Source organism: Taudactylus pleione, unplaced genomic scaffold, assembly GCF_031769625.1.
Source record: "Taudactylus pleione unplaced genomic scaffold, aTauple2 ptg000015l, whole genome shotgun sequence".
NCBI classification, from domain to species: Eukaryota; Metazoa; Chordata; class Amphibia; order Anura; family Myobatrachidae; genus Taudactylus; species Taudactylus pleione.
The window spans coordinates 2236509-2249038 of record NW_028284417.1 but is presented as its reverse complement, the minus strand read 5'-3'; the positions used below and the strand labels follow the sequence as shown (position 1 = coordinate 2249038).

At 45.5% G+C, this 12530-nt stretch overlaps 1 protein-coding gene across 2 annotated transcripts in view; it reads right to left on the bottom strand.

Moving 5' to 3' along the window:
* SMAP1 (small ArfGAP 1) overlaps positions 1-12530 on the bottom strand; it is a 388489-nt gene that overhangs the window by 18297 nt on the left and 357662 nt on the right. The gene's annotated exons all lie outside the window — the stretch shown is intronic.

Sequence of the window (12530 nt, the reverse complement as noted above, 5' to 3'; positions counted from 1 at the left end):
ATAAGCCATTTTGCACAAAGTCCTGAGAGGACAAACCTGCCTTACGGGCTACACATGATATCAAAAGAGGGGCCTCGGCCACCTGCCTTTCAGAATCTTTTGACATATTTAAAAGTCTAAATTCTATATATATATATATGTATGTGACCTGACCCCACCCCACACACCGGCTGCAGGGAGAGAAACAGTAATGATATGTAAGCAATACATACACACAGTTTCACAGGTCACAAACAATGCATATATACTTAGCAGAGTCTATGCAATTTGTTTAGGCTCCCATGCACTATAATTAGCAAAGCCTCGTAGCATATATGGAGCTTCTGTATAAATGATCCCAAAGGAGAAGTATACAGGGAGACTGACCCAATGCTTCCTGAGAAACAGCCATAGAGAGCACTGAGTGTGGTCTGTAGCTGACTCAAATAGGAAGCTGGGTGGAGCAACCCAAAACCGGGACCTCAGGAGGGCCGTAGTTCGGGTTGGGGGAGGGGCCGCCAGGGAAGCGTGCCTCCCCTATGCTGTATGGACCACCCGGCAACTGACATGGCCGCCACCACCTCCCCCCCGGCTGTCAGACATATCCCGGTCTGTGAAAGCAGACCCAGCGACTGGCTGCCCACACAGCAATCCTCCGGCCCGTCTCTAAGCCGGAGGACGGACCGCTTACGACCGCGGTGTCGGCGGCCGCCCACCTACCTGCACCCCGCTCGTTCGCGGTCTAGAGCCCTCTTGTCCGGAGAGCCCCTGCCGAAATCACTAGCCGCGACTAGCGTTGCGGCGCCGGCGGGGTTTGCTGAAGCAGGGACCCGTGCGTCTGCTAGACGCGTGGTTCCTATGTAGGAACACGTGCCCCTGCCTTCCTGTAGCTTGAACTTCGGGACAGCAAGCAGTCACACTGCTAGTACGGTGCCTTCTCGCACCAAACAGTACACTGGCGCCCTGTGACCAGGGGCGGGGTATATGGGGGAGGACCTAGTGCATCCTGGGAGCTGAGAGCTTGGATTACCTGTTTGGTGCCTGGATGAATCCATAAACCCCAATGTGATGGCTGTGGACCCCATGGACCCCAAAGAAGAAATGTTGTGATTTGAACTTTATTCTCAAGACAACTACTGCATTTTATATGAATAGGAACATTTTCACTAAGCAAATCCCTTTCCATGCATTAGATTTTAACTAGAAACATTAACAATGTAAAAGGATTGTTGAAGCTCAAGTGGCTACTTTGACAATATTTTGTTCATAAATATATTTTTTTTGCCAATATAAACAGATCTATGAGCTGACTGCAAACATACCTGGTTTCTGTGGAAAGCACAACACAAAACTATAATTTATACATTGGGGACATGGGGCCTGATGAAGAGTTGGAAGTAAAATGTGGCTTATGTTGCTCTAAATGAGCATGCACAGAAAAATAGGTTTATTTGCTTCTATGCAGAGTTTTTTCATTTCCATATGCAACTGGCCCTATGTATATACATGGTTTGTACTTGCACCTAACCCACACTTACCTACTTTTATTATCTGCTCCCCGGAAGATAACTGAACTCCAGACACCGCAGGCCACTGTGGGGGACGGGGCCAGGTCACTATGTCATTAGGCCCTGTCCTGGCAAGCTGCTGCGAAATTGTGGAAGCATGAGGAGGGGGCGGGGCTAAATTATGCATTTTCACGTCCTTTAGTCCCGCACCCTTCATACGGAACCGCGATTCGCGGCAAATATCTCCCCATCCAGCCCACTTCCCTAGGAAAAGGGCGGGATGCATGAGATCCGGATACTCTTTTGTGGGTGCAGGCAGCTTCCCGAAAATTCAGGAGCCTCCCGCAACTTCCGGGAGAATAGGTAAGTATGACCTAGCCTCTACTAGGCAATAAAGATACTCCTCCAAATATCCATTTTTATCTTTAGCCAACTCTGCATATGGACATACCATTACATAATTTCCCCATTACAGCCCAATTACACCGCTTCAGAAATAAGTGTAAATGTAACTGAAATGCGCATAAGTCTGCATTACCCGTACTTCCGTACACTCCGTCTCCTAGCATGCGTTCATGCTGTTGTGCTGTAAAATTTGCGATATCCATAGTGTTCAGATGCACAATGCGGCCACATATCACGGGTCATGAATTGCTCCTAAAAGAGATTCCTCTACCGCACAGGTTCTCAAACTCGGTCCTCAGGACCCCAAACAGTGCATGTTTTCCAGGTCTCCTCACAGAATCACAAGTTAAATAATTATCTCCACCTGTGGATCTTTTAAAATGTATCAGTGAGTAATGAATGCACCTGTGCACCTGTTGCGTGACCTGGAAAACGTGACGTGTGGGGTCCTGAGGACAAAGTTTGAGAACCTCTGCACTACCCTATATTTATCACTATAACTTTCTAAGAAAATTGGATCTAATAGTGACAGATCAGTGTTAGTAGGGGTATATTAGTAACAGTTTGCTGGCACAGTTGATTCAACTATACTAAGCAAGCAACACCTACTATCCAATATGAGTACGGTTCTTGCACATCTGCACTATAAAGACATTGTTCATATTAATACATGGAGTAAAGGAAAAAAAACAAAACATTTCCTGATCAGTCACTGGCCTTGGCAGCTGGGTCTAGAAATAAAGGGTCGCAAGAATACGCTGACCCATCTCTGTTATGGCATTTAGAAATGTCAGTCTGCAGTTTGGCACTGCCAGAAATGATTACAAACATCATGATGAGGGAAGGGGAAAAGGGCACAGGCCAGCTGAAGATCCTCAATCAAGTCCCATTACCTACTAATTCTGATGTTTGTCACTGTGTCCGTTTACCAAAACCTAGATTATGAATGACAAATAATGCACTGTACAATGTTATGTGCAATTATATGCACTATATACTAAATGTTCAATGAACATAAATAACTGATTAGGTATTTTATACTCATATGTATTCACAAGAATTCCACATTCATTCCGCTCTGGTATCTTTGTAGCTAATATCCAGAAGTATAAGACACTATAAGAGGAAGGTTGTGAATCCATTCGCCTACCATAGACAAACACAACCGTAAACAGAAATGATCTTTCATAATTACATTTGCTTTTCTATTTCCAAAGCTGCAATGGCAGTGGCTATTAAATATTAAACACCAGTATTGGATCAGTGGCAGAACATGCTTAGAGGGGAGGTCTTTTCTGTCACCACAGGCATAGTGCATGCAGAAGTTTCTGTCTACAGGTAGATGGACAATTTAAGCCACTCTTTAGAATTCCCCAGGTATGCTGGAGAACGGGATGTAAAGGTTGATGCATTCTGGTAACAGTTACCACATCCATCATCCCCTCTAACATGACCTATACAGCACTGCCCGTCAGGGCCGGATTAAGGCCTGTGGGGGCCCTGGGCAACAAACTTGTGGGGGCCCTAACAATCACATTATTAAAGTGATATATTGGTGAGTTGCATTGCGGGCAACTTAATACCATTTCTTAAGCTTGAGAGATATGGAGTACCATTTTCTGCAAGTATATTTACTACTGCATAAATTGGCACCCAATTTAACTTACATTTTTTGGGGCGCTCATTTCCAATCTAAAATTATATAATTTATATAATTTATATATATATATATATATATATATATATATGTCAGTAGTGGATGGGACTCAGGATTTGGGACGTGGGTAAGTACACTGATTTCCGTAATTGTTTTGGGGCCCCTCTGCACACTGCACCATGGGTGTAAGCTCCCAATACCCTAAGTTGTCATCTACTCTGTGCCCACACTAACCAGAGGTGAAGCAAAGACTTACCGAAGTGCAGACACCTGGAATGTTGGAGGCACATCGAGGTGGGGGAATATATACATTTTAGGCAGTGCCAGTGTGCCATCACTATAACTCACAAACGCATCCCTATGCATGAGCCTGCTGCCCCTTATCCATTGTTATACAATTATCTATATGCCAATACTTGTATAAAGTACTAATTCCTGAAGCAGACTGTGGACTTGCTGTTTTAGTACCTTCAATCCTGCTTGGCACAAGAGATTGCCTCTGCAAGTGGAGGGGGGGGGGGGGGGGTAGGATGGAGGATACTGGAGAAGACTCTGCTCACCCCACTGCGAGAACGAGGTGCGTTCCGTTCAGCACCTGGAACTGGGCGGGGCCTGCACTGCAATGAGGTCAGCGCATAGTGTAGGCAGGGAATGGGTATGGACTCCATATCCAGATGCCAGCAGCCCGAAGGGAGAAGATCCCGACAGTGCAGGTAAGTACCCTATCCCTACCCCTCTCTCCCCCCTAAACCTCCCTTAGCGGTGCCTAACCTCCTCCCCTAATGCCTAACTCTAACCTCCCCCCGGGGTTGCATAACTCTAAACACCCTTAACCGCACCCAAAACCTAACCCTCCCGGGGGGAGGTGGTGCCTAGCCCTAACCTGCCCCCCAGAGGTGCCTAAGCCTAACCCCCTACTTCCCCTAGCCTAACGCTAAACTTCCAGGGGGGTGCCTAATCCTAATTTTCCCTAGGGATGCCTAAACTTAACCCTCCCCCCCACGGCTAACAGCTACAACGCCCCGCTTACCTTCGGTCAGGATGCCAGCTGTCAGGATTTCATCGTCGGAGTAAAGATAGGCGTCGGTATTTCGACACCTATCTTTTCTCCCGGGTCTGAATTCTAACGTTGGCCGCCGGTAAATTAACTACATCCCGTAGGCAGTGTGTGTGTTTGAGAGCTGTAGGGACCTTCCCGGTCACTCTCTCAGTATGTGTGAGTGTACGGAGCACTTAGTTGCTGTGTCTGAGCTCCCGAATGCACTATTCCAATGCCCGCGGCTACCGGCATAGGTTTAGAACTGCACAGGAAAAAAAAAAAAAAATATGTCTACATATGCCTGTCCTGGCACCCCCCTCTACCACAGCTCATGTGCTCTGCTTGACTCACCCCATATGGGCCACTGATCACGTGACCCCTCCCCCGAGCACTACAAATTACTTATTAGAGCAGGGGGAAGAAGGAGAAGAAGCCGGTAAACAGGAGAACTGTCATCTCTGCCTGCACTCACTCTCCACTCATGCAGGCTTTCTGCTGGGGCCAGTGAGGCATCCGACACTGCTCACAACCCCGCGGTGCATGGCTGGCCTATTCTGCATACTGCCATCAAGCCCTGCCCCTGTCACGTCCGAACGAGGCAGTGGAGAACGCGGGGGTTTTATTAAACTTTGCGGGGAAGCAGGCGGCTTGTCAAGAAAACGGGAGCCGGTTGGCAAGCATGAGTAAGAATCATTGCATACGTAGCTGCAAATATATGCTAATACCTGCCACATCTTCGTCGGCATAAAGACGCCTACTGCCGCTTTCTCACATCCATACTACCTTGCACTCCTGTGTATACATTGGTACCATCGACGCACATCGGCCAGTCACGCACAATTTACACCAGGTCTGACCAGCCGCAGAAACTACAATTTTCGTCACACGCAGTGAGTACTCAAGGTGCATATGCAATTGCAGTGGCTAATTTAAGCACGCCCATTAAATGGCGTTGAAACAGATAGGCACGCCTGCATTTCTCCGACCACTCCCGTCACCACCTCCAAACGCTCACAGCTTGTCACTCACTGCGATGGATTCCTCAATGCATCCATAATTGCAGTGCGGTCGCAGCGCACGCTCAGTGCATACGCATGCGCAGTGGTAAACAAACTGTCGATCTATGTACGTAATTGCAATAGCGTACGCTGCTGAATCAGGACCTGTTTTGAAAAATGACAGTTAGGAGCTGACCGGTTGGTAGTTTCTCTCTCTCCACGGCTTAGTACATCTGCCCCAATGAATCAGAAATAACTAGTCTAGATGTTTACTGTGTACAATGTGAAAGGACAATCAGCAGGGGGAAAAAAGTGTGGTTTTACCTTCAGATTTGAAGTGCTGAATGACTTCAGGTGGCTCTGTCATAACATATACATATATTTTTTTTGACTCAACAGTACATAAAACATTTATGTATTTTTTTTTTTATTCTTGAAAGATTTATTTTAAAAAGTAAATGCTTAAAGCTAGCTACCATTTTATATTTGCTGACAGGTCCAAGCAAATGCCACAAATATTGAATGCAGTGAAATTTGCTTATCGGTTTTATTAGCATAATATTTGTTGAAAAATAAAGAGGACTTCTGCCACAGTAGCTTTGTATAGAGGAATGGAAATGTGCGTACAAATTGTCATCCCACTATTTTAACAGTCAACTACACAAATCTTTATAATACAATTTATGGAACAAAATGTACATGCATAAACATATTCAACAGCACAAATGCAAAAGTAATCAGAGGTTGTGCTGAACTCCAGCAAGCAGCATTACAAGTACTGTACAGAAAATGCCTCATACTGCTTTCTAAATGATGCATTGGTGGTAATTACCGTAGGTTAGCAATATTGCCTCACTGTACCAGGGACTTCAACTCAAATCCCACCTAATCTAGGTTCATGTTTTTTTCCTGCTATGTTCCAAAAACGTCAGGCAAGTAATAATAAGAGTTATGGTAGACTTACCATTGATAACTTTTTCTTCGAGGTCCATAGGGATAACATGGGGGATAATGTGGTTGGAGTAATCCAGGCAAACAGTTAAGCTTTCAGCTCCCAGGATGCCTCTGGTCCTCCACATATACCCTGCCCCTGACTACAGGCATTCAGTTTTGTAAACAAACCCAAGGCAGGAGAAGGAAGAACAATCGTACACCAGAAACACTCTCCTACAAGAAGAGGGAATCCGTGACCGTGGCTCTTACGATGGAAGACAAGAGCCACGCTGTCAAAGTCTGGTTGCAGGCAGGGACCCTGCGCTAACAGATCCAGATATAGAGAAAGAGGATACGGACTGTCTATGTATAGATTCCGAATTTCGGTGAACTAATGACGTCTGGGCCAAGCAGGAGTCACTAGTATTACTGTCCCGCCTTCCTGCTTGAATTTCCAGAAAACCCTTGGGAGAAGGGAAATCGGAGGAGAGAGATACGCCAGCTTGAAGTCCCATCTACATGCTAGTGCGTCCACAAAGTCTGGTGAGGGATCTCTGGTCCTGGACCCGTACCTGGGAACCTTGTGGCTGTGACGTGATGCCATGAGGTCTATGTCTGGTAGGCCCCATTTGTTCACCAGGAGTTGAAAAACTCCTGGGTGGAGAGACCATTCTCCGGCGTGTATGTCCTGACGACTTAGGAAGTCCGCTTCCCAACTGAGGACTCCCGGGATGATTATTGCCAAGATCGCCGGAAGAGGACGTTCTGCCCAAATCAGAATGTTTGTTACTTCCCTCATGACTTTGCGTGCCTCCCTGATGATTGAGAAAGGCTACTGTGGTCGCGTTGTCGGACTGGATCTGGACCGGCCTGCCCTGCAGCAGGTCCTGTGGCACAATGAGTGCTTTGTATACTGCTCGAAGCTCCAGAATGTTTATAGGCAGATGACTTTCCTGATTTGTCTATCTTCCCTGAAAGGTGTGATGACCTGTCACTGCCCCCATCCGCAAAGACTGGCGTCCGTGGTGAGAAGCACCCATTTGGAATCCAGAATGAATAACCTTTGACCAGATGATCCTTTTGTAGCCACCACGAGAGAGAGAGAGAGAGAGAGAGAGACGAACCTCTGGAGTGAGAAGGATCCTCATGGACCTTATTAGATGATACTGTCCGCTTCACCTGGAGAAAATCTAATTTTTTTCAGAGGCCTGGAATGGAACTGAGCATATCCCACCATGTCGAAGGTGGATACCACTGACTACAGGACCTGCATCGCTGATAGAATGGATACCCTTTGCTTGCGTAGCAATTTGAGTATTCATGATAGGGCAGAAATAATACCCCTTGTGCCTGAGAAACCGGCAAGGTCCCCCAGATGTACAATCTGCTGTGTTGGAGAAAGAGAGGATTTCTTCCAATTGATGATCCAGCCATGCTTCTGTAGGTAGGCAATGGTCAGGTGGAGATGGTGTTGTAAAACAGCTGGAGACTGTGCCAATACCAGAAGGTCGTCCAGATATGGTAGTATTCCGATTCCCTGACGCAGGCCGTCATAACCAACATTATTTTGGTAAAGACCCAAGGGGCCGTTGATAGACCAAAAGGTAGTGCCTGAAATTGGTAATGTTGTTGCAGGACAGCAAACTGTAGAAATTGGTGGTGGGATGGCGTAATAGCCACATGGAGATACGAATCCAGAATGTCCAGGGAAACCATAACATCCCCAGGCTCCATTGCCAAAATAATTGACAGAAAAGTTTCCATACGGAACTTGGGTACAAGGATAAACTTGTGGAGGGAATTTGGATTTAGAACAGGGCAATGAGACCCATTCGGTTTCTGAACCAAAAATAGATTTGAACACCACCACCTTCTTTGTTGCAACACAGGAACCTGGATTATTACCCCTGACTGCAGCATGGAGTAAATGGCTTCCTGAAGGGCCAAGGCCTTGACCGCATCTGATGGAGGATTTGTGCAAAAAAACTTCTGGGGAGGATGCCTCCGAAAAGTGAGGGCATACCCCTGAGAGACCACTTCTTGGACCCAGGCATCTGTTTGACGCCAGTACTCCGCAAACTGAAGAAGTCGGCCCAGCCACCCTGGGATCCCTCCTTTACCTTCCTTGTCTTTAGTTTGAGAGGTGTGGCAATTACCTCTAATAAGAAGCTGCAGCATCAATTGGATAGATACATATTTTCATTTGTTTCCATATTGGGATTAGGCGCCAGGAGGTATATGTGTTTTTGTGTTTTCTGATTGAAATTAGTTTGTCGCCTGGTTGTCCTGCGAAAACTAGACAGCCTGGAAGAAGACTGTTCCTTTGCTCATCCCTGAGGACGAAAGGATTGAAAAGAAAACTGCCTAGACTTTAATGTAGCCGTAGATGGCAGACCTGTAGATTTTGAAGCTGCCAGAGTAGCTATTATCTTATCTAACTCTACTCCAAAAAGTATATTTCCATAGAAAGGTAAGGATTCCAGAGCCTTCTTTGACCCTGTATCAGTAGGACCTTAACCATAGGACCCTACGAGCCACCACTGAGGCTGCTGATGCTTTAGAAACTAAGAGTCCCGCATTGCAGCTCCTCCCAATAGGAGGCTGCTTCCCGTATGTGGGAGATATATGTGAGCTGTTTTCTGGTAGCATCTGGTAGAGAATCCTCCAATGCCCCCATCCATTCTTCAACCTCTTTGGCTACCCAAGCCCCAGCCAGCTGGTCGAGTAACAGCTCCAGATGATGAAAATATTGCCTTAAGACATGTTTAAATTTTTTTATCTGTGGGATCTTTGAGAGAAGATGCTGACGGAATTGGTATAGAGCAAGTGTGTCACATGAGCATCCACAGTAGGAGGGATTTCCCACTTAGTACATTCAGAAGCTGGGAAAGGATAAAATTATGCTAATCTTTTAGTACCATAAAACAGTTTATCCGGGTTACCCCATACCTCTTCCATAAATTCAGTGAGCTGCTCGGATTTAGGAACCTCAGGTTTTACCATCGTCCGGTGTTTAAACACTGGAGCCTTCTTACTAGGAGCTGGTCCACCATCCTGTATATGTAGGATTGATTTAACCGCCCTTACCAAAGGAGGAACATCCTTGGTAGAAAAATGGTCCTTCTCTCCCAAGGTAGATCCCAAAGAAGAGCCCTGCGCAACATCTGATTCCTCCAATGCTGTGTCTGAATCCATATACTGAACAGACCGATAAAAAGATAACTTGCATTTAGGCACCTTAGTGACTACCGGTCTGCTCACAACAGCTGACTGAGCCACACTCTGACTTGAGTGAGCATAAGTATCCATCCAGGAAGGATGTATAGGAGGTGCAAACATAGCATGCTGTGGGTAACCTATACAAGGAAGCAGCATGGGAGTAGCCATACAATCCACAAACTATTTCATTACCTGAGAAAAGGAGGATACCCAAGATGGCTCCTGTACATGGAATGGTATACTGGACTGGTGAGGTGGCTCTTTATAACAGACAGCACACACGAACCATCCTTTATCAAGTCCTGAGAGGACAAGCCCGCCAAACAGGATTTACATGAAATCTGCACAGGGGCCTCCCCCTCTTGATTCCCTTTACTTTTTGACACATCAATTATAAAGGTAACAATGCAAAGTAATGTAATGTGACAGCCTTCACAAATAACAAGTGTGAAGTATAAAAGAAAAAATCCCCATACACCTTCAACAGAGAGATTAGGAGAAAAACAGTGATAGTTATAACTGACAGTCAGAAATAAAAGGCAGCTAACAAACAGTCACATACAATGCATATGCAATTTAATTGCAATGGGCTCTGAATCAACTACTCAAAACACGATGCTTGGTGGGATATAGAGCACTATAGAGTATCTGCTGCCGATCTCAGACGTCAGACGATAAGGCCCCGGTGGTCTTGTGAGGACGCGGATGCTCCAGGCCCTCACTACAGCGGCTTCCGTTGCGTCTCCAGTGCCAAAAGAAAGGACTGCCGCGCGTGATTCCCTGTAAGCAAGGAATCGCCTTACCTGACATCTCCGTGCATCCGGTTGCAGTCCAGGCCCGAGCATCGCTGTTAGCAAGTTCTTCCATTCGAAATCACCAGAGGTTACTGGTGTTGCGGCCCGGCGGAGGTAGACAGAGTAGCAGTGCATGAGAGTCTTAGTTCAGACACTCAGCACTGCTAACTCAAAAACATATAAAATAAAACATAAAATAAAAGCTTAGGACTGCCTGAGCAGTCCCCTGTTACAACAGTGCGCCTGAAATCTGCCACAACAAACAACTGAATGCCTGTGGCCAGGGGCGGGGTATATGTGGAGGAGGACCAGAGGCATCCTGGGAGCTGAAAGCTTTAACTGTATGGTGCCTGGATCACTCCAACCACATTATCCCCCATGGAATCCCTGTGGAACCCTATGGAACCTGAAGAAGAAACGTAGTTTATATGGTCACTTACTTGTGTACAAGTGATCACGTGTCTAAGGAATTGTGTTGTGTTGCATAATATGGAGGAGTCAGATGATATCACCAATATGTTATATGGATATATCCAGTAATGACACTATAGATGGTGACACTCAGTGCAGCAATTAAGTAATTGTCACATGAGCGATAGCGGGTGTGGCCTTGTGCCCCTGATGTGGGTGTGACTGCGTGTCACACCCTCATTCTCATCGTGCTGGGTGCTTGGCCTAAACCCCAGGAGCTGCTGGGCAGCCCCAGCCTCTCCCATTACGCACACGTCATCCATCACAGTTACAGCGCTGTTCGGTGAAACTATCGGAGAGGGTGACACCAAAATAGCAGAGAAGTCCGCACAGTGATGCATCTGAAAATGTACCAAAGGATTAGGATTTTTTTTTTTTTTTTTTAAAGTGAGGAATGAGATAATTTATAGTAAAACAATGCTGGATCCATGTTTACCATTCACAGAATTACGTTAAATTAGTATTGTATTTTTCTTTTTGCGTAAATTAGAAGAAGAAACCTCAGCAAAATCACCTGTCTACAGAAAGCACTATACAGGAGGACAGTTGAATTTGGACCAAAGGCAGACACCTGCTATTCTAGCCACAGAAGGAAGGTGTGCATTTTACTGACAAAGTTACACTACTTCATTCTACAATAAAAAAAAATTTAAGAAATTAAGGAAAACTGCATATTAAGAAAAAAAAAAAAGTTTGGTGTCTGCAACAATCAATTAAAATCTCTAGACTACAGAGGGAGACAGAAGAAAAAAAAAACACTTTTTTTTCTGGCTTGAAATAGCTTTATAATCTCTTAGCAGTAGAACAAATCAAGTTAACAAACTGTACTCCCCATGTTATGAGACAGCAGATGTAGACCCATGGCCAAAAGTTGAGAATGACACATGTATTGGTTTTTACAAAGTTTGCTCTTCAGTGTTTTTAGACCTTTTTGTCAAGCAAAAAGTAAAGCATCCAGAGACCATTCATGTGTGGGGTTGCTTCTCAGCCAAGGGAGTGGGCTCACTTACAATTTTGCCTAAGAACACAGCCATGAATGGTGCCAAAACATCCTCCAAGAGCAACTTCTCCCAACCATCCAAGAACAGTTTGGTGACGAACAATGCCTTTTCCAGCATGATGGAGCACCTTGCCATAAGGCAAAAGTGATAACTAAGTGGCTCGGGGAACAAAACATCGAACTTTTGGGTCCATGGCTAGGAAACTCCCCAGACCTTAATCCCATTGAGAACTTGTGGTCAATCCTCAAGAGGCGGGTGGACAAACAAAAACCCACAAATTCTGACAAACTCCAAGCATTGATTAGGCAAGAATTGGCAGCCTTCAGTCAGTATGTGGCCCAGAAGTTGATTGACAGCATGCCAGAGTGAATCGCAGGGGTCTTGAAAAAGAAGGGTCAACACTGCAAATATTGACTCTTTGCATAAACTTAATGTCATTGTCAATAAAAGTCATTGAGACTTATGAAATGCTTGTAATTTTACTTCAGTATACCATTGTAACATTTGACAAAAAGGTCTAAAAACA